This window comes from Phyllostomus hastatus, unplaced genomic scaffold, assembly GCF_019186645.2.
Source record: "Phyllostomus hastatus isolate PE091 unplaced genomic scaffold, TTU_PhHast_1.1 phas_scaffold_501, whole genome shotgun sequence".
NCBI classification, from domain to species: domain Eukaryota; kingdom Metazoa; phylum Chordata; class Mammalia; order Chiroptera; family Phyllostomidae; genus Phyllostomus; species Phyllostomus hastatus.
Window position 1 is genome coordinate 48,394,140 of NW_025334033.1, and position 20,889 is coordinate 48,415,028.

General features: G+C 40.0%; 1 protein-coding gene across 9 annotated transcripts in view; it reads left to right on the plus strand.

The window, feature by feature from the left end:
- Positions 1–20,889, plus strand: part of SIPA1L1 (signal induced proliferation associated 1 like 1) — a 330,102-nt gene that overhangs the window by 27,608 nt on the left and 281,605 nt on the right. For all 9 annotated transcript variants that reach the window (XM_045822209.1, XM_045822208.1, XM_045822219.1 and 6 more), the window contains one exon: positions 6,881–6,975. The gene's annotated coding sequence lies outside the window, so the exon portion shown is untranslated. The remainder of the gene's footprint in view (positions 1–6,880; positions 6,976–20,889) is intronic.

Below are 20,889 nucleotides of genomic sequence, written 5' to 3' on the forward strand. Positions count from 1 at the left end.
ATGTCAGCATTTTATAAAAGACCATTTGACTACCATAGAAATTAAAAAAAAAATGGAAAGGGCATAATCTCAGGATAAAAGGCAGCTCTTTAAATTGGATAAATTTAGCTTTATGAAATACTCGTGAACAGGTTCTTTTTTTCTCATTCCTCTGAGGGCGTACAAATGCCGGTATTGTTTTGTAGAACAGCTTTGGGAATCACTGATGGGTAGCATTATGTATCCTTTTTTCATTACTGTTAACAAATGAGCATCATATCCATCCTGAAACTTTCAGTGAGATTGATTGAGGTTAGAGTCTAAACATGAGAAACCATAAAAAGCTTCAGAGCAGGCCATGTGCCATTTCTAGCCGAGGAATACATTTCTTAAAGAGAGAGAGTGAGCCAGATGCCTCCACGGAACACATATGGCACACGTGCAGTCATAGTAAGGCCGACACGCATCTTAGTAACTTCCTTGCTCACAGGCTCTATTAAATTATTGTTTCTAAAAGTTTGTTTTGAAGTAGCCCAGCGCAAAGTTTTCTTTAGCAAATCGCCTTGCCTTGTCTTTAGGGACAAATATAGTTATGTTTTAACCTGCAGATAGTCAAGTGACTACAAACCCCCCAGGTGGGCAGTCAGTTGCTTAAAACATCGTTCAATTACACCAAGGTTGCAGATTCGATCCCTGGTCAGGGCACATGCAAGAATCAACTAGTGAATGAATAAATAAGTGGAACAACAAATTGATGTCTCACTGTCTCTCTCTCTCCCTTCCCCCCGTTTCTATAATCAATAAAATAAAAAATATTAAAGAAAAGCAAAGTGTACTAAAACGTGTTTGGGAAAAGCCATTCGGGGCAGCAGAAGGGGAAAAGTGGTACTGTGGTAACAGAGGTGGAGGTGAGTGCCTGTGACCCAGGGCCTGGTTGGCACTAACAAGCAGACTTGTCTTGAAATCTCCGCTGAGGCATACTTGTGCTTTCCTTTGGATTGAATACCCATCTTCTATTTGGCGGAGCTTTGGGACGCCTTCTCAATGAGTATCAGTGTCATTAATTGGCTTCAGAAGTGTGTAAGTGATCTCTGTGTAAAAGTGTTGCCTTTGAGTATTACTTGAGAAATATTTTGTGCAGTTTGTTAGTACAGAGTAATTCAATTATTCAAAGATATCCAATGTCCTTTGTAAAAATCTATGACTATGTTAAAGAACAGTATTATTAACAACTTTCCCATCCTGGCCAACTGGTTCTATGGGACTTAATAATGCCTTTCTTTCAAGAAGAGAACTTTTAACATGCATAATCACTTCTTAGCATTTTGAGTCTGCTTTTGGGGTTAGGTGACTTTGTCATATTTTAGTTACCTGATGTGTCTCTGGTTTTAACTTGACTGTCTCGCCCTGAGGGATGGGAGAAAATAAGTGAAAAGTTCACTGCTGCTTTGTGAATCCAGTGGGGCCTTGGCACAGGGCGCCGGCCACTTTGGCATCCAGACACAGCATGAGATCACCTTGTCTGCAGTTTGGGAATGTTCTCTGACACCTAACACTGCAGCGTTCTCCAGAAACTCGGGCCGGTGAAAAAGTGATGTTTATTGTATTCCGTTCTCAAATATCTTGCCAAGTTACTGTCATCAGACTCTTTACTGATAGAAAATTAGTTAGGCAAAAATCATTTTCTTCTCCTTGCACGGCAGAGGTGATGAAATTTATGAGAAAGTACCTAGAAGGAAAGGTTGGACGTGTTGATGGTGGATTTGAGCCCTGGCTTGAAACAAAGAACTCTTGACTTATAGTGGAATGTCCTGTGTATCCCTCGTTTCTTTCAGTCCCGGCGCTTGTATGTGAGATAATGAAAGGAATATGTGCTACGTGGATCGGCCAGGGTTTTTGGTTACAGACACTAAGATCTATTATATTCTAGATCATGCAAGCACAAAGGGGTTTATTAAGGGTGGTAGACAGCTTAGCAGATCATCAGCAGGGCTGAAGAAAGGGAGTGGTTGCCAGTGCTGCACGGTGGGACTGGCCCTCCAAGGGGCTGCTGCCCTCCGCTGCCGAGGCCAGCGTGCTGCACAGCAGGAAGCCAGGGCCAGGGTCTCTCTGCTTTTGTCTGCCAGCAGACTGGATGCCATGTATTCGGCCATCTTGCTTCTTTCCCCAGGTAGCTCTGTTCTCAAGGAGTCCCCTGTGTTGTGTCTGGTTGGCAGAACAGAATCCGTAAGTTTTCCTGTGCTAAAGGGTGGGGAGGCAGGACACGTAATCCTCCCATCTCTGATTTGTTCATTTGTTTCTTTTTTAAACTCTACATGGGAAGGTGGGCTTTACTCAGTAGGGAACTATTACCCTGTGGTGAGAATGGATCAAAAGTTTCGAGTCCCTTGAATAACAGTTGCTCATTACAGCATGCATTTGAAATCATAAAACTTGTTTCTGTCAAGTGAATACTTGGAAATTTGTTCTTGAGCTATAAGGAAAATGAATCACAGAAGTAAGAATTTTGTTCAAAACCACACTCGGGGAAAAACGCACAATGAGCCTATCTAGTCGGAGGTGTATGTTTCAGCTGGTAAACCAAGCCGCACACATGCAGGGGGCTTGTCTGCAGCTCTCTTCTGTTTCCTCTTCGGGGCTGTTGGTGAATGTGCCGCACACAGCTCTCTGCGGAAGGCGTTCGTCGTTCTGTACATAGTCAGCACGAGGTCAGTGTTACCAGGAAACTTCAATCTGGCTCGTTTGCCACCTCCTCCAACTCTTTGCCCAGACCCACCTTTGCCGTGTGTCGTCCCCTGACCTGTTCTGTCGAAGACCGTAGCCCCCCCTCCCCTCCATTCATTCCTGAACCCTCTTACTCTGCTGTCTGGCCTTTTTTTTTTTTTAATAGCACATATTCCCTCTATCATTATGTGTGTATGTCCCATGTAATTTATATACTGATGTTTATTGTGCGTGGTGTGTCCCTTGCAGGCGACAAGCTCCATAAAGGGAGGCTTTTCTCAGTTTGTGTAGCCTTAGCGTGAGGAGCAGAGTGTCTGCCCTGTACTGGGTATGCAGTAATCAGTGTTAAGTGAGCGAACTTGGCAAACGCAGGTTCTCTTCAGGATTCCTACCAGTAAAGACATAGATTCTCAACCCTAGTGGTTCTTTATTCATGAACTCATTGTGGACGGCAGAATCATCAGTTGGAACATAAAGAAGATAAGTGTTAAGTTGTGTTATATACGGTATTCTGGAACCCCCTTCTGTTGACTGCTTTTTTGGCAGTCAACAGGGAACTTGGATTCAGATTTTTAAAAAATCGTAACATTTTCAGATATTATCAGTGGAACACATTCTTTAGCTATTAAAATCTAGATTACTAAAGAACACATTCTTTAGATATTCAAGTCTAGATTACTAGATGATAAAAACACAGAGTTTTTGAAATGCAGACTTGAACATTAGCTGGTTTTAAACGATTTAGGTTTTCCTTTTCTTTTTTTCCACTTACTCATTTATTTTTATTTTCTACATTGTGGCAAAAACAAACAGGTTTGAGAGTGCCAGGGAGGGCAGAGGCAGGAACTGGGGTCTCTGCAGAATGGAAAAATGCTTTGGCAGAGCCATCCAGATGGGAGAGTACGTTGGGAACCTGTTTGGAAAAGCTGAGACATGAGACAAGGAGGTACATTTCATGCAATTACAGTCTGTAATGTCCTAAAATTTTCATTTAGCAAAGCTGGAGATAGTTTCCAAGTAAGTTCTAGGGTATAATATAGTTTATGAAGGCTAATTTTATTATTTAAAGATATACTTGACTTTTAGAATTCAAAGGAAATAAAGGTGATACTCAGCGTTTTAGGGAGATGTTAAGACAAAGCTTAAAGGACATACCTATAGTTCATGGCAGAATTGCTACTAATTTTTGTCACAAACTTTTACTGAAGTATTCTTAATAGGAGAGGTGTGTATAAACCTGTCTTTCAAGGTAATCCAGGGAACAATGATAAATTTATGTATAGATTTATGTTTTATCTTAAAAAATTTAAAAATTCATGCAGATATTTCATTCTATAGAAATTACTATGGCCTTCTGTTTTTATGCTTATAAGCATGTGGTTTTTTGTTTGTTTGTTTACAAAAAATGTGCTTGTTTGAGGAACTGTCATTTGGAATTTGAGGAAGTGAACTGAGTGAAAGACCAGGGTTACCGAGACACGTTAGGAGTACAAATTCTTGCACCCCCCTCCCCTGCCCACTCCCATTGAATCGGAGGGGCTGGGGTGGGAGCCCAGGTGATTCCGCTGTGTGCTGACATTTGTGCACCTCTCTCATCAGTGAGTGAACGCCGCTTCCCTGGCCACAGGTTTCTGCTTACTGCCAGGTCTCGGTCCCCAGAGCTCTGTCAACTCCTTCTGTGAAAGCACAGGTCGCTCCCTGGCTGTGGGTGGCTACATAGACAGTGGCAGGAAAATTGTGTTCAAAGGTGGCTCATTGCTGTCTGGGTATTGGGAAACAGCACATTACTCGCCTTGAATGTATCATATCCTATTTGATTACATCCCTTTCTATCAAACCTAATAAAGAAACAAAAAAAGAACGCCAAAAAAGAAAAATCACCTTTGGTTGTTGTCCTAGAAATGTTTAAAAAGAAATCAGAGTTTTATTAAAGAAAATAACGGAAATAAATCTACTTGAACTGTTTTGATGTTAAATATATTACATTAGAGGGAATTACTTATAGTACAGTGAAAATATCTGATGTAGAAAATATTTTAAACCTCAATTTGAGAAGAAAGCATTACTGTCTTTGTCATTTTAACATTCTGTGTAAATGAACTAAGATACTGTGTCTTTGCATCTTTTCGCTAGAGGTAGTAATTTGGAAGTGATTGCGTAAAAAGAGAGAGAGAGATGATTTGTCTATAGAATTTGTGCATACTTTTTCCTGACCATGAAATTAGACCATACTTGTATGGAGAAAGACGGCCAATCCCCACCCTACCCCTTCCTCAGCAGAGGATACTTGAATCTTTTATCTAAATTGTTCTCTTGTAGCACACAGTTAAATGAGATTTATCATGCAGCTGAGTAGTGACTTCATTTTAATGTGCTCCAAAATATCGATTAGAGAGCAGGCTGTCGTAGGAAGAACACTAAGCTGGCAGTCAGGAGATTTTGACTTAACATTGCGTGTAAAATGAAAGTTCTGCAGTGGTAAATGAGATATTGAGGTCTCTTCCAGCTCGGAATGCTATGATCTGTATTTGCTCAAGATCCGCTTAATGCCTCCATACACATAATTTCTAAAACTTAAACATACAAACTGTTGTGCGTATTTCAAATTTCATTGTCTCCACACAAAGCACTTCCTTTGAGATGACTATTCCGGTCGCTAGTGCCCCTTGCTGTAGTCTGGTCAGTGGGTTCTCCTGCGTGGCTACCAGAGAATCATGCAAAAGCTTGCCGAGCGGTCACTGGTGGCTTTAGAAAGGTCCTTTGCTGCCAAGCAGGGTGACTCTGTGAGCCTCTTAGCATTGTTGAGGCAACCTCCTAAGACATGGGGAATTTTCATGCTGGGCCTGGGATCTTTAGGTAATGGACAGTTGCTACCCCTGAGCAGTTTGCCACTTGGAATCCTAGTACTCATGTTGGACGTAGCCATCTGATTTTTTATTGCCTCGTGATTGCAAGCTTTTTGTTGATTGTAGATGTAAATGTAAGGAGGCCTCAGCAGACGTGTATGCAGCAGGTCCTCTCGTGATGTCCTGTTATAACTTAACTTTTATTTGTAACAGCCTGTGGCAAAACTGGTTTCATTATATGCCATTTCACTTAAAGTTGCAGAACCTATTGATGACACTAAGGGAGGACTTACTGCACACGACCGTTTTACTATGCTGGTATCGTCTACCCGTGGTCTTTTCTCCTGGAAGGCGTTCCGTTGTCTGTGTTTTCAGTGAAGTCCGCATCTCACCAGCTGGTGTACTAGCTCTAGGTGGAGAGGCAGCTGTACTCTACCGAATTATTGGAGTCTTACCCCAATCTGGCAGAGTCATGTTTAGAAGTTAATGTATGGAGTGTGTTGACAGGCACGTCTTGACAAATGCTGAGTGACTTGTGGGTGGGGAAGAAGTGCAGCTGTGGTTAAGACGACTGGGCTGGAAGCCCCTGCTCCACAGGTGTGTTGTTATTGTAGCTTAGCACTCCAAAGAGATTCACTTCTCATTTTTTAGAAATCATAGCTTGAAAGTCAGAGAATTATTTTGTGATTTTGCTCTCATTATTTTTTATATCTTCTGGATTGGAAGTTTTGAAGAACTTGGCAGTTTGCTCAGATATGGTCTAGATAGAATAAGCCATTAAAGACTTATTGTGAGCATGATTTGTGTGGGTCAGTGGGTTGGGCATCGTCCTGCAAACCAAAAGGTCACCAGTTCAATTCCTGGTCAGGGCACATGTCTGGGTTGTGGGTCAGGGCCCCAGTAGGGCATGCGAGAGGCAACTGATTGATGTTTCTCTTGTGCATTGATGTTTCTCTCCCTCCTTTCTCCCTTCCTTCCCCGTCTTAAAACAAATAAATAAAATAAAAAAAAAGACTTGTTGTGAGGCTGAAGAAGGCCTTTATTCCTCTTTTATTTTGCTAAGGTATGACAATATTAGAGCAGATGGAAGGCTAGAGTTTGAGCTTCATTTGTGTGAAAACTTCATCAGCCAATTGGCTGACTCTTAATAGTAAGACAGGAAGAACCACCCACGTTTTCCATTTTGGATTTGAGTCACAGAAAACAGGTTTCCTGCAGAAACCATTTGGCTTTAACAAGTGTACGGAAATTTCATCTTTGATCAGACTGATGTTTTTCTCTTCATTGTGCATGTATTTCAAATTAATTATTCCCCTCTTTTCAATCCATAGGTTCAGTTTCAAATTTGAATCTCCTGTAGTACTGACTGTAACCTGATTTTCAAGATATTTTTATAAGAAGTAGATCAAAAGGACTGTACTTTCAGGTAAGGATCTAATTTTACTTTAAATAATACACAGCTACTTTGGCAGAAGTCTAGGCTTACCCTTACCTTCTTTCACATGAATGAAAGTATAGGTGAATTTTTTTACAAGATGGCAAATTGAATTCTCCAGGTAGGTTTTCACACGTTGGGGATTACTTAAGAGGTGTTAATGGGGTTGGTTACTTAAAACATTTAGAGAAGCAATCTGTGGTGGCAGTTAATACACACACACACACACACACACAAACACACACACATGCGTGTGTGTGCCCATTTAAAGTGGCTTGTAAAACTGTGTTTAAGTGTTTTTTTGTTTTGTTTTGTTTTTTTAAGGGAAAGGAAATCATCCTTTCTTTTAATATCTGCCATTTCCCTCCCAGGCTGATGAATTGATCTATCATTTGCCTATCTATCTGTCCATCCATCCATCCATCAATCCACCCATCTGCCCATCCATCCATGTCTTTAACATGGACGGTTTTAAGGTTAATATTGCTACTTTTGTGACATCCCAAAGTACTTGTAATAGTTGTGGGCATGAGAGGATTAGAGAAGATGTCTGTACTTGAAACAGTGTACAGTTCACAGGGTTAGTACTTAGAAGTGAAGTTCCCCCAGGAGGAGAGGGAACTGTGCAGACCAAAACCACACACTCCCTCTCCCACAGCCAGACTCTGAAAAAACCTACGCCCCCACCCTCACAAAGACCAAACCCCCCAAGGCAGACCGCCCAAACCCCACATTGATTGCACAGAAAATAACTGTGCTGAGTTGGGATTGTCATAGTGTTTCTGGATACAAATGAAAGCACATTTTAGAAAAGTAATATATTGGCTTTTAAAGCAATTACCTAATTTTCCTAATTGATTTTGAGGTATTGAATCTAAATTTGTTTTTATACCTCTTTAGGATGGTGATTTTCTAATTTTAAAATATGTGAAACTCAGTTTTAAATTACTGGCATTGTTTGAAGAGGGGCTGTGGCAGTTAGCTCAGTTGGTTAAGGCGTCATTCATATATGCCAGGGTTAGGGGTTCAATTCCCAGTCAGGGCACATGCAAGAAACTACCAATGAATGCATGAATAAGTGGAACAACAAACTGATGTTTCTCTCTTTCTCTTCCTGCTTCCTTTCTCTCTCTAAAAATCAATTAAAATTTCAGAAATAACTTATTAGTAGTGCATTGTAAGATGCCTTTTGTAGCAGATTTAGTTTCCTAACTATATTATCAGTTAACAGGCTTTAGTCTGCAAAACATCAGCAGCACATCAACAAAGAGACAGCTGGCTTGGGAGAAACTGGCTTGGGATTCATAACACAGTATGGATGATGTGTGGACATAGTTTCTTCCAGTGCAGGCTGGCATCAGCCTTAATCAGAACTTCGTCGAAATTCTTAACAGTTTCCCGGTACCATTCTTTGTAAAGTTGGGTCTTGTTATTCTCTGCTTAGGGTACTTCAGGGCTTCCCCATTATCTATAGCAGTGATTCTCAAACCTTTTGGTCTCAGAAACTCTTTATATTGTTAAATTATGGAAGCCACGAGAGAGTTTTTATTTAGGATGATTATATTCTTCACTATTCATTATATTAGAAATTACAACAGAGAAAACTTTAAAGCATGAGAATATATAAGCTTATATTTCCTTAGTGCAGAGTGATGACATCATCACAGTCATGCAGCTTCTGGAGAACATACACTTAAGAGGAAGTACAAGTGAAAAGGGCAAATGGCATGGTATTATTTTTAAAAGTTTGTTTTATTGAGGTATGACATATAAAGTGAAACCCACCCTTTTCAGTGTACAGGTCTTCTCTGGGTTTTTGACAAACATGTGGCTGTGTAACCACAGTGAAGTTATAGAGCATTTCCCTTACTCCAAAATGTTCCCCTACCCTTAGCCTCAGCACCCTCTGACCTATTTTCTAGCCCTCTGGTTTTGCTTTTGCCTGAATGTCGTAAATGGAATAATACAGCCTGTAGCCTTTTGAGTCTGGCTTCTCTCATTTAACATAATGCATTTGAGATTCATCCATGCTGTTGTGTGTATCACTAACTTATTCCTTTTTGTTGCTGAGTCTTATTCCAGTGTATGAATATACTACCGTTTGTCTATTTACCAGCCGGAGGGAGTTTGGGTTGTTTCTACAGTTTTTGATGGCAGTGTATCTTAGTAGTATTATTAAAATAGTTTTAACCTCACAGACCCCCTGAGTAGGTCTCAAGTACCTCCAGGGTCCCGACACCTCTCTCTGAGAACCCCTGGCTGTCCTGAATATACGTGCCTGGGTGTGATGTGAGTGCCAGGATCTAGCCTAAGGTCTCCTCGTGCAGGGCTTCCTAAGCCCTCTTCCCACCATCACCCCTGTGCACCTTCGGGCCCAAGGCTGGGCTGGCCATCACGTCTTGGTGCTGCTGCTCTGGTTTCCCGGCTGCTCACTAGTAATTTGAGGCCGTGGTCGCTTCCCAGCTTCTTGAGGGCAGTGCCCCTCCTCTCCATCCCAAGCACGTGCCTGGCCATAGAAGATGCGGCACATGTTTGAATGACTAAGTAATAATAGTTCCTTTACGTTTGTAAGGCGTTTATTGAGTATAAGAGGCTTTGCCATGTAACATTCATCCCTCGTTTCAACTCTGTGAAATATCGTACCTAGCACAAGTGATTTTTATATCTTATTTTTTATCAGATAAGGATGCTAAGTCTTAAAGTTGTGGTCTTAGCCAAGCCGCACCTTAGAATAACCTGGGGAGCTTCTAATAAGTGTGCTCATACCTCACCAAGTAAGTCTGCACTAGGAACTTTCACGTGAAGAGAGAGTAGCACTGTGGAGATTCAGAGAGCCGTGGTGTCGATCCAGCATTTCCAGTTTGTGGGGGCATCGCAGCCTGAAGACCAGAGCACTGAATCTAGAGCCAGGAGACCATGTTTCCATTTGGGCCCTGCATTTATTACTTGTGAATTGGTAAATACTTGAGTCTGTTCTCGCTTTGAAAGTGAGGATGTGACCTTAAGTTCTAGAAGCTTATTGTAGGGATTGAATTAGGTAATATGCTCAAGGATTTATTTAAAAGATTACAAAATCCTTTTATAAACTATATAGTGCTTTCTAAAACTTATTTTTACTTGATTTTAGCCTAGAGTATTTATCGGCTCACTTTCCTTGGGGTTCATAAATTGCACAAATACAGTGGTACCTTGGTACTCGTTGTTAATTCATTTTGGGAAACTGACGAGTGGGGAGCAAGTGATGAGCGATGAAGCATTTTCTCTTGTGGGGAGGCGCCGTGGCTGCTACAAGTGCTAGGCAGTGTGACGGGGCCCGGGCGAGCGCCGAGCACTGCAACACTTCTTCGTTGTCAGAATGCGACGGGGATTGGGTTTGACGCGGTCTGAAGCCAGCGCGTACTGAGGTGTGACTGTGTTGCATGAAGACAGTCTCGCTGAAATAGTCACGTAACAGAATTATGGAGAGTAGAGCCCAGAGGTCATTGGTTGCATACTTGCGATGTTTTGTGTATAAATTTAAGTGCATAAATATGTATGCATGTAACATAAGTTATTTTTGGTTGTCTAAACATAGTCATGCTTTATGTTTTGCATTTTTTTAACTTGACATCATGTCTTAGATCCTGCCATATTAGTGTACATAAATCCCCCTCATTCTGTTGTAGCTGTTTAAGTTTTTCATGTATTTTTTATATTGGTAGACATTAGCCTGCTTCCAATTTTTTACTTTTGCAAAAAAAATGCTAATGAACATTCTTACCTCTTTTTTAATTAAAATATTAGTTAATTCTTATTAAAAGATGTATTCTGTTTTCAGGATATTGAGAGATGAAGTGGCAAATGTTTTGTGTATGAAATCTTAGACTTTGTATGCTCAAGTCATAACAGAATTTAAACTTTTTAAAAAGATTTTATTTATTTATTTTCATAGAGGGGAGGGAGAGAGAAAGAGAGAGAGAGAGAAACACCAATGTGCAGTTGCTGGGGGCCGTGGCCTGCAACCCAGGAATGTGCCCTGACTGGGAATCGAACCTGTGATGCTTTGGTTCGAAGCCTGCGCTCAATCCACTGAGCTACGCCAGCTAGGGTGAATTTAAACTTTTTAAAAAAATTGTGATAAAATACACTAGACTTTGGAGAATAAGTTTATATGGTTTTTATAAGTTTTGCTTGTTTTATTTTTGTGGTGTTCTCATTTCACTCTTTGGAAGGACTTTTAAAGACTGCTGTATTGCTCAAGTTTAGCTACTCCAGGTGGGGTCACTGCCTGCTTTTCCCTGCAGTCGTCATGGCAGCACAGCCCTGGCGACCAGTGCCTCTCAGTGCTGGGCACTGTTCTGAGAGTGTCTTACATGCATGGTCGCATTTCTTCCTCACGGTAACCCAGCGCAGTTGGTGGTCTTCTGCAGGTTAAGCACGTGGAAATGAAGAAGAGTTAAGTCACTTGTGAAGGTTAGATTTAGGACTCAGAGGTTCTGTGTCCAATTATAGTGTCAGGGTTTTGCAGAATATGAGATGGTACTTTGCATGTATGACATCATGTTTACTTTCTAAATTAATTCTATCTGTATATTTTGCTTTGTAATACCAGTAGTAATTCAACATATGCAGCGATAGTCTGTACTCTGGAGTTTCATTTTATAAAAAGTATTTACAATAAAAGCAATATACTAATGTAATATAATACAAGCAAATCTTATTGAATTTAATAATAAGAATGGTGTTTTAGAGTGAAAATGACCACTAAATGGGGAGTGATTTTGAATTCTATTAACTAATAGGATAACCTTGATAGAGTAATGCTGCTTCCTCCCTGGCAAAGAAAGTGGACTGAACAGTTCACTCTGTGCTTAACCTGCCATCAGTCCTGAGTAGTATTAGCGTGAGTAAGAAATACTTGCTAGAACATTTGGCAGTGGTAATCTGGATGAACTGTGAAATAGAATTCTAGTAATACTTCCCCTTACCTGGAGTACTAAGGAGAACATTTCCGGAAGAGTTTGTTGATTCATGAGAAATGAAGGGTTGAAATGATCTGTCCCTATTGATGGAAATACCAGAAGACATTGTCAGATTTTTTAAAACACACTGAAATGTATATTTTCATAATTTTATTATAGGCATAATTGAGTGTTTTAAGGAGTCATGGGTGGCTATTTCTCAGTAACGATTATTATAAATGGAATTTTAGCAAATACAAGATGGTTTCGGACTTCCGGCAAGATGGAGGAATAGGTGGACGCACTATACCTCCTCGCACAACCGAGAATAGAACAACAATAATTTACAATCATAATATCACTCAGAACTGGTAGAGGATTTATCTGAATGGAAGTCGGACAGCCAAGAAGTTGAAGTAGACCCGTACATCCAGACCGGTCGGGGACGACGAGCCAGGTGGGTGCGGGGCTGGCGCGGGTCGCCAGCGCGCGGAGGTCGGGGAAAATTTGGCGCAAAATCGGCGCAACAGCCATCCGGGGCGCAAGAACGCAGCGGTGATCCCTGAGTACGCAAGCTGTGGCTGGCAGACCCAGTGAGGCGGCGATTGTGGACCAGGGCAGAGCTCGCAGCCCAGGATCCCAAAGAGGTGTCTGAGCCCAGGAGAACGGAACTACCGCCATTGTTCCCTCCCATCCCCGTTCCCACTCCCGCCCCCGCCCCCACATATAACGTCACAATCTAGCGACTGGGGTGCCCAGCTCCGGTGAACACCTAAGGCTCTGCCCCCCACCGTAACAAGAGCGACCAGACCGGAAAAAAAAAAAAAAAAAAGGGAGACAGGGAAAGACATAAGACATGTTTCCAGCAGAACAGATCAGGCCCCCAGGACTCATCCTTTTGAGTGACCAAGAAATAGCCAATCTATCAGATGCACAGTTCAAACCACTGGTGATCAGAAAGCTCACGGAATTGGTCGACTTTGGGCGCAATTTAGATGAAAGGATGCAGGTTACCATAAAAGAGATGCAGGAAGATACGCGGAGGAGAGCCAATAGTGAAAGGAAGGAATTTGGGTCTCCAAACAATACAGTGGACCAGAAGGAAGATAGAATCAACCAAGCAGGAAAGCATGATGAAGTAAGAATCCAAAAAAAAAAAAAATCAAGGAAAAGCTTAAGAGCATCCAGGACACCTTTAAACGTTCCAACATTCGAATTATAGGGGTACCAGGAGGGGAGGAGCAACAAGTGGAAAAGTTATTTGAACAAGTAATAAAGGAGAATTTCCCCAATCTGGCAAAGGAAACAGTCTTCCACGAAATCCAAGAAGCTCAGAGAGCCCCAAAGAAGCTGGACCCAAGAAGAAACACACCAAGGCACATCATAATTACATTAGCCAAGGTAAAAACGAAGGAGAGAATCCTAGAAGCAGCAAGAGATAAGGGGACAGTAACCTACAAAGGAGTTCCCATCAGACTGTCAGCTGATTTCTCCAAAGAGACTTTACAGGCAAGAAGGAGCTGGAAAGAAATATTCCAAGTCATGAAAGACAAGGACCTACATCCCAGATTGCTCTATCCAGCAAAGCTCTCATTTAGAATGGAAGGGAAGATAAAGTGCTTCTCAGATAAGGTCAAGTTAAAGGAGTTCATCATCACCAAGCCCTTATTTTATGAAATGCTAAAGGGACTTATCTAAGAAAAGAAGATAAAGAAAAGACATGTATAGTAAAAGGACAGCAAACTCACAATTATTAACAACCACACCTAAAGCAAAACCAAAAGAAACTAAGTGAACAACTAGAACAGGAACAGAACCACAGAAATGGAGGACACATGGAGGGCTAGTAGCAGGGGGGTGGGAGGAGGAGAGAGGGGGAAAAGGTACAGAGAATAAGGAGCATAGAATGTAGGTTGAAAATAGATAGGGGGAGGGCAAGAACAGTACGGGAAATGTAGAAACTAAAGAACTCACAAGTACGACACATGGACATGAACTAAAGGGGGAGAACGTGGGTGGGAGAGGGGGTACAGGGTGGAGGGGAGAGAAGGGGGGAAATGGGACAACTGTAATAGCATAATCAATAAAATTTATTTAAAAAAAAGAAAAAAAAGATGGTTTCACACATATTCTTTGTGTACTCCTTTGCCACATTTCACTTGAAAGATAAAATAAAATGGAGGTTTATTTTATTTTTATTTTTAAAAAATATTTTATTTATATTATTTTTTTATCTTTTTAAAAAGATTTATTTGTGTATGTGTTTTTAGACAGAAGAGAAGGGAGGGAGAAAGAGATGGAGAGAAACATCAATGTGTGGTTGCCACTAGTGCACCCCCACCAGGTACCCGGCACGCAACTCAGGCATGTGTCCTGACTGGGAATTGAACCAGTGACCCTTTGGTTTAGTGACATGGTCTGTGTGAGTCCATGTGATGGTACTTCGTAATCCTTACTCAATCTCCTTAATGAATGAGAGTCCTTTTTATATTCGAAATATGGTGTCTGCATGGTTGAAGTAGACCTCTGGATGGGCTCTCAGCTTTACAGACTGATCTCTGTATTTTGTTAAGAAGTGAGAACATGTTTGATAGACCACAGTGAAGACATTACCATACTGTCTCATTCCTGGTTTTTAATTTATGAGTATTCTTTAAAGAGGTATTTTTGGCCAACGCATATTTGCGGACTGACTGACAGGAGAGAATGAGTGCATTGGCTCACCTTCCCGTGTTGACGTGTTCACTGAAAATTAGTCTGGCTCCACGGAGCGGGTTTGCATCACAGGAAGGATGGCTTCCTGTGGTGGTCCTGACTTCGAATTCATGTTGACACTCAGTAGATTCACCTCAATAACCTAGTGCCGACTGCTCTAAACAATACGTTTAAGAAACGGTTGCAGACTCTTCTCCTGTTTCTAGACCTGCTCGTTTGCTTGGCTAGATCCAGAAACCACGTTGTGCTTTATTGCCACCTACTTGGGGCTCCTTTCTGAGATGACACAGCACCCCCTTTGGAGGAATTTGTTCCTTTTCCCAAAACTTAGTTTTTGTTATTTTAATTCATGTTCTGTACTTACTTTTCTAGCTTTTAGAATTTAAATACTCATGTACATTCTGTCCTAGTGACTAAGGGGCATTATGTAAGGATTTTCTTCCCCTCTTTTAATATGTGGACATTACATTCCTTGGCCTAGTATTTGTTTTTGCATCTGTATTTCAGTGTAATCCTAACAAGTTCATTCAAGCAGTAGTTGAACGAGGTTAAGTGGTATTATGGTTGTTTGGCAGGGTATGGCCATAAACACTTCTCTTTAAACACAGAATGGCCTGGGGTGGCTGTAATATTCAGTTGCATAATCACAGATTACACTTGACAAACACTGGAATGAGTACATGGGCCAAACACATCTTCAGTGAGAAATTGCCCCACAGGATGGAGTCTACTGTAGAAACCATCTGTAGAGTTCTTTTGAGTGTTTCCTTAGACAATTATAATTAATATTATGCATTTAATTAGAATGTTTTTGATTGGGTGGCTCTATGAGTAGTTAGTCTGTCAGGGTTTCCAGAGGCTCCTACCTAACACCTAAAGGAATAGGTTAAAATGCTACCAGTGTTTTAAATGTGTGTTGTACAGATTAAATTTTTTTAATCATATTTTCTGCCCTTTCTTCCTCTCTTCTGGTATTTTTGTGATTTGAAAGCTGCTTTGCAAAAGATACCCTCAGAAGTGATTCACTCTCTGGAGACTGGATGGAGTGGGTTTAGCATTGTCGAATTTGAAATGACTGATAATGTGTCTGTTCAGAGCGGCTCTACTGTGGGTGTGAGGAGCTGCTCTCAGGGGGTATTGGACAGTGCTCCACGTCACTGTGGGCAGCCAAAGAAATGAGATGAAAAGCCTGTTACAGTGGGTAGAAAGGCCTTCTGGCCATGTTATGTATTTGTTGAGCCTGATGTGAATGTTTTTGAAAAAAATTTACTTCCTTAATTTTTCCTTAATATTTGCAATATTTATCAGAAAATTGGATATATTCAAAATGGGACTCAGTGTTTCCATAGTCTTGACTTTGACTAAGTGTTTTTTTTTTAACCACTTGTTCTTTAATTTACAAGTTCTTTTGTAACTGTTAAGATATGTTTCTCATGGATTTTATTCATACTGGTTTTGTCGGTAATCTTGATTTTAGAGCAACCAAATTCACCTGGAAATATGTCCTTGACAGAGGCCCCAAAGTTGGATGCTGTCGAATTTTTGGAAGTATTTCTTTATTATTTTAAATTTAATTAGTATTTTTAGCCAAGTAACAATATATCTGGTTTAAATAGTAAAATAGTAATACATCTTGAAATGAAGAAAATCCTGTGCTTCATTCTTCTTACCTCTCTTCAGAGGCAACCATTTTTAATTTAATTTAAATTTTTATTTTTTAAAGCTGTTTCTTCTGGCATTTACTGCCATATATCTAAATAGTTTATTTTTACTTCTACAGCTTGAGTTTTTCAATTCTAAGCATTATCTTCTGACTTCTTCCAACTGATGATGATGAGGAGGATGTAGCTCCCTGGCTTTCCTTTTCCAGTCTGGCCTCCAGGGAGCGGCCATTTGGAGACGTCTCTTCGCTAACATTCTGGGGATTCTCTTGGGGTTACTCTGCTTTGTGGGTCTTCTATTTTCTGGGTTCTATGTTATCATCTTTCTTTGTTTGTGCCCACACTTTGGTGGGAGACACATGGATATATACGTGTGTGTATGCATATACCAATATCTATATATCCATGTACAGGATTTAAAATTAAAGTTTATTTTTTAATTGTTGGCTGCTAGTATGTAAGAACACACTTAATTTTTTATATCAACATTGTATTGTGCAATCTTGATAAACACATTTATTAATTCTAGTAGTAGTGTTGTAGATTCCTTGGAATTTTCTACATAAATGATCTTATGATCTGCAAATAAGTTTTAATTCTTTCTTTCTGATCTTCATGCCTCCTTTCTTTTTCTTACCTTGCTGCAATGGCTGGAACCTGCAGTTTAGCATTGACCAGAAAGTGGTAGATGTGACCATTCTCGCCTTATGTTTTCATCTTGGGAAAACAGTACAGTTGTTCAGCTTTAACTGTGATGTTAGTTTTGCAAAGATTGATCTGTCTAAGGAAGCTGTAGGCCTGGGACGTGACTACCCACCATGACCTGCTCAGTTATGAAATCGTGATGAAACCATCCTGTGTGGTTGCTTCCAGTCACCGAGCTTCCAGTCCTGCCCCCTTGCCCTCTGAACTTGGAGGTTTGAGATGTAGCCCCTTTTTTGTTCACACTGTTTCTTTATGCTAGGCATTTAAAGTTCATTTTCCTGTTGAGAACTGTTTTAGCTGCAATCCGCAAATTTTGATGTTTTATTTTTGTTACCATTTGGTTCCAACTACTTCCTATTTTGAAAAATTTTATCTTTGATCCATGAACTCTTCAGAGGTATGTTGTTCAATTTCCATATATTTGGATTTTTTTTTCCAAATTGTTGTTACTGTTATTACTGTTACTGATTTCTAATTTAATTACCTTGTGGTCAGAGAATACACTTTGTGTGATTCTGATCCTTTTAAATTTATTGAGGCTTTATAGTATACCACATGGTCTATCTTAGTAATGTCCCACGTATATTCGAATGTGTATTCTTCAGTTGTTAGATTTCCTGTGAATGTAAGCAAGGTCAAAGTGGTTTATAGCGCTGTTTAGATCTCCTTTGTCTTTCCTGATTTCTTTTTTGTCTAATTATTCTATCAGTTACTATGATGGAACATACAAATCTCCTACTATAATTGTGCCATTGGCCTTTCTTTAATTCTATTTTGCTTCATGTATCTTAAAGTGTATGTACCTTCATAATTGTTAAGTCTTCTTGATAAATTATTCCTTTTATAATTATAATGTTCTTTTTTTCTCTGATAATATTCTTTGCCTTAAAATTAAAAGGTGATTGGATGCTCTTTCTGCCTGGTGGGCTGGTGTTTGTGGTGGTCTACTCTGAGTCAGTAGCCTGGGCTCTGCCATTTCATTGGGAGTCTCCTGATGCCCATGTCTATTGATCTTTTCTGTGAGGTTGGTCAATATTTCTGGAAAGCAGTCTTCTATTCTATGATTCTGAAGGGGACCCGTATTCTCAGGACAGAGACTCAGCCCTGCTCTCAGTCAGGCCTGGCCAGATCTCCTCCTGAGTGGCCAACGGAATAAACCCCAGTCTCATGCTCCTGAGTTGCTCAGCTGTTGGGTTAGGAAATTAACTCGTCCTTGATGCAGACCCAGAACCCAATTCCTTTTGTTTTCAGCCTTACCATTTACATAGTAGTGCAGTTTTACAGCCTTTCTGAAATTCTGCATCATGAGTAGACTTTTTCTTTTAGCTCAGTTATCTTCCTGGTGACCTCCTCACCTCCACCCCAGCGGTTAGCTTTTGCTAAATCAGTTCCTAGTTATGCATTGTTTTCCCATCTTTCAGAATTTTGTAGACATCTCTCATATGCTATTGTTTCTTCTCTCATTTTTTTTTAATTTGGCATTTTTGGAGGGAATAAAGGTAAGTATATATTCAGTCATCTGCTTTTATCCTATAGGGACTTTTTAGTTGATTTACATGAAGCCTTTTAATTAACATACATTATTGTTAACCCAATCTTTAGGAAATAAAAAACTAATTCAGTGTTATCTTTTGTTATATGTGGAAAAAAGAAAATATGTGTGTGTGGGGGGAGGTCCATTGTATTTTAGTGGTTTGAAAACTAATGTATTTCTTGCTGTAGATTTCATTTATACTAGAAAGTGATAGTGGTGTTTACTTTATGCTCGGTTTGGTAAACTGAGCAGTAATGTACACATCTTCCATTTTACAGTTTCCATAGTACTGTCATCTTTTGTTGATGTTGCAGGGGGATAATAATTGTGTACGGTGCTGTAAATGATTAGTTATATTTGTATTTTGAGAATGTATTAATTGTTACCGTATTCTTTCAAATGTCTGCTTTTTGAAAGTAAGCACATTAGGCCTATTATGTAAAACAGAGATTTCCTTGACTTGAATTACTGTTTTAATCTGGGTAAGTCCGTTAAATACATTGCCAGTTTTTTAACCTGTAAATTGGAAATATAAAGTTTATAGGATGTTAAGGGTGGGTATCTTATTTGTAATAGACAAGAAAGTGTTTTAAGAATTATGAAGTAGGACTTCTGTGTAAGGTAGTGTGTTGAGTAATTAATGTGTTCTTGGGAATTCAGGAATTAAACTATGTGTGTTTATGCTCTTCGGTAATTGAATGCTTCTTGCAAGTAACTTTTAGTTCAGTATTCTTCATGGTGTAAAACTTGTTCTGTGCTTTGTAAAATGTTGCTTATTTCATGATGCCTGTGTAGCCCAGGTTCAGCCCTGTGTGAAGGCTGAATAGGCAACTGCCTAAATGCTGTTTATGTAAAGGATGCTCAAGAACTCATAGATCTCTAAATTACTCCATGTTCAACCTGGGAATTTTGGGATGCTTTCCAAAGACTCCTGTTAAGTTGCCAGCATTATCACTAGAGAAGTTATAACTCGAGATGTCATCTGCTTATGGTCTGCCCAATTTAGTTTATCTGGAGAACAGGATCTTAAAGAATATGATATAGGTCTGTTTTTTGGAAGGGAGGGTAGAACATAGCTAAAATCTAGAGCAGTGTCAAGGTGGTAGGCCTTGATAGAGAGCCATAGACAGCTGCTCGCCATGGGAAGCCAGGAAATCATCTCAAGTAGAAGGGATAATACGGCTAGTTTGTAGTACGTTTAGATCCAGCCCTATCTCATCTCTTAACCACGATATTTCTGTGGTTATGGTCATACTTAAGCATAAAACCCATGGCACTTGAATCCTGAGGTCTAATAAATACCAGCAACTTAGCAACACTTTTTAAAAACATTTTATTTATTTATTTTTAGAGGAAGGGAGGGAGAAAGAGAGGGAGAGAAACATCAATGTGTGGTTGCCTCTCATGTGGCCCCCACTGGGGACCTGGCCCGCAGCCCAGGCTTGTGCCCTGACTGGGAATCGAACTGATGACCCTTTGATTTGTGCTCAATCCACTGAGCTATACCAGCCAGGGCTTAGCAACACTTAATATATGTCTCATGTAAGCCTCATAAAGCTGTTTTTAGATATGAGGGAAAATGGAAGTTTTCCTATTTTCAATTGGGAGAACTGGGGAAAAAAGGATATTAATAAATGGCTATTTCTACCATCGCATAATTAGCATGTAGACAAAGTATAAAGTATTAATCGGTGTGTCACTTATTTAATGTTTGCAATCTTTCCTTCCCTCACCTCTTCTGCTCTTGTTTGGTTTATTTGCAAGTAGCTAGATTATAGAGAAAATGATAAATTTATAGCAATTTTGTCAATTTTGAGATAATAATGATCAATAATACATTAGAAATATTAAAAAAAAAATAGAAAATAGGCCCTGGCTGGCGTAGCTCAGTGGATTGAGCGTGGGCTGGGAACCAAAGTGTCCCAGGTTCGATTCCCAGCCAGGGTGCATTCCTGGGTTGCAGGCCATAACCCCTAGCAACCGCACATTGATGTTTCTCTCTCTCTCTCCCTTCCCTCCCTAAAAATAAAATAAATAAATAAAATCTTAAAAAAAATAGAAAATAGACTCATCTAGCTATGACCTTTTATGTTTGTTGACATAAGGTGTAACTAGCTTCAGTGCTTGAAAAATCATGGGCATATTGGTTTGAGAAGCCATTCGAGTACATTGCATGTGCTTCTGGTTATTTGGTCCTAGAAATATTAAAAATCTTTACTAAAAGGTAGCATTATTATTGAATTGCACAGACTGACTTTGTGGGCAACTGCAGTGTGATAATTCTTTCATAGATTTCTGATACACTTTGTGTGTGCTGGTCAGGTTGCTCCTTCTTGGTACCCTAGTCTCT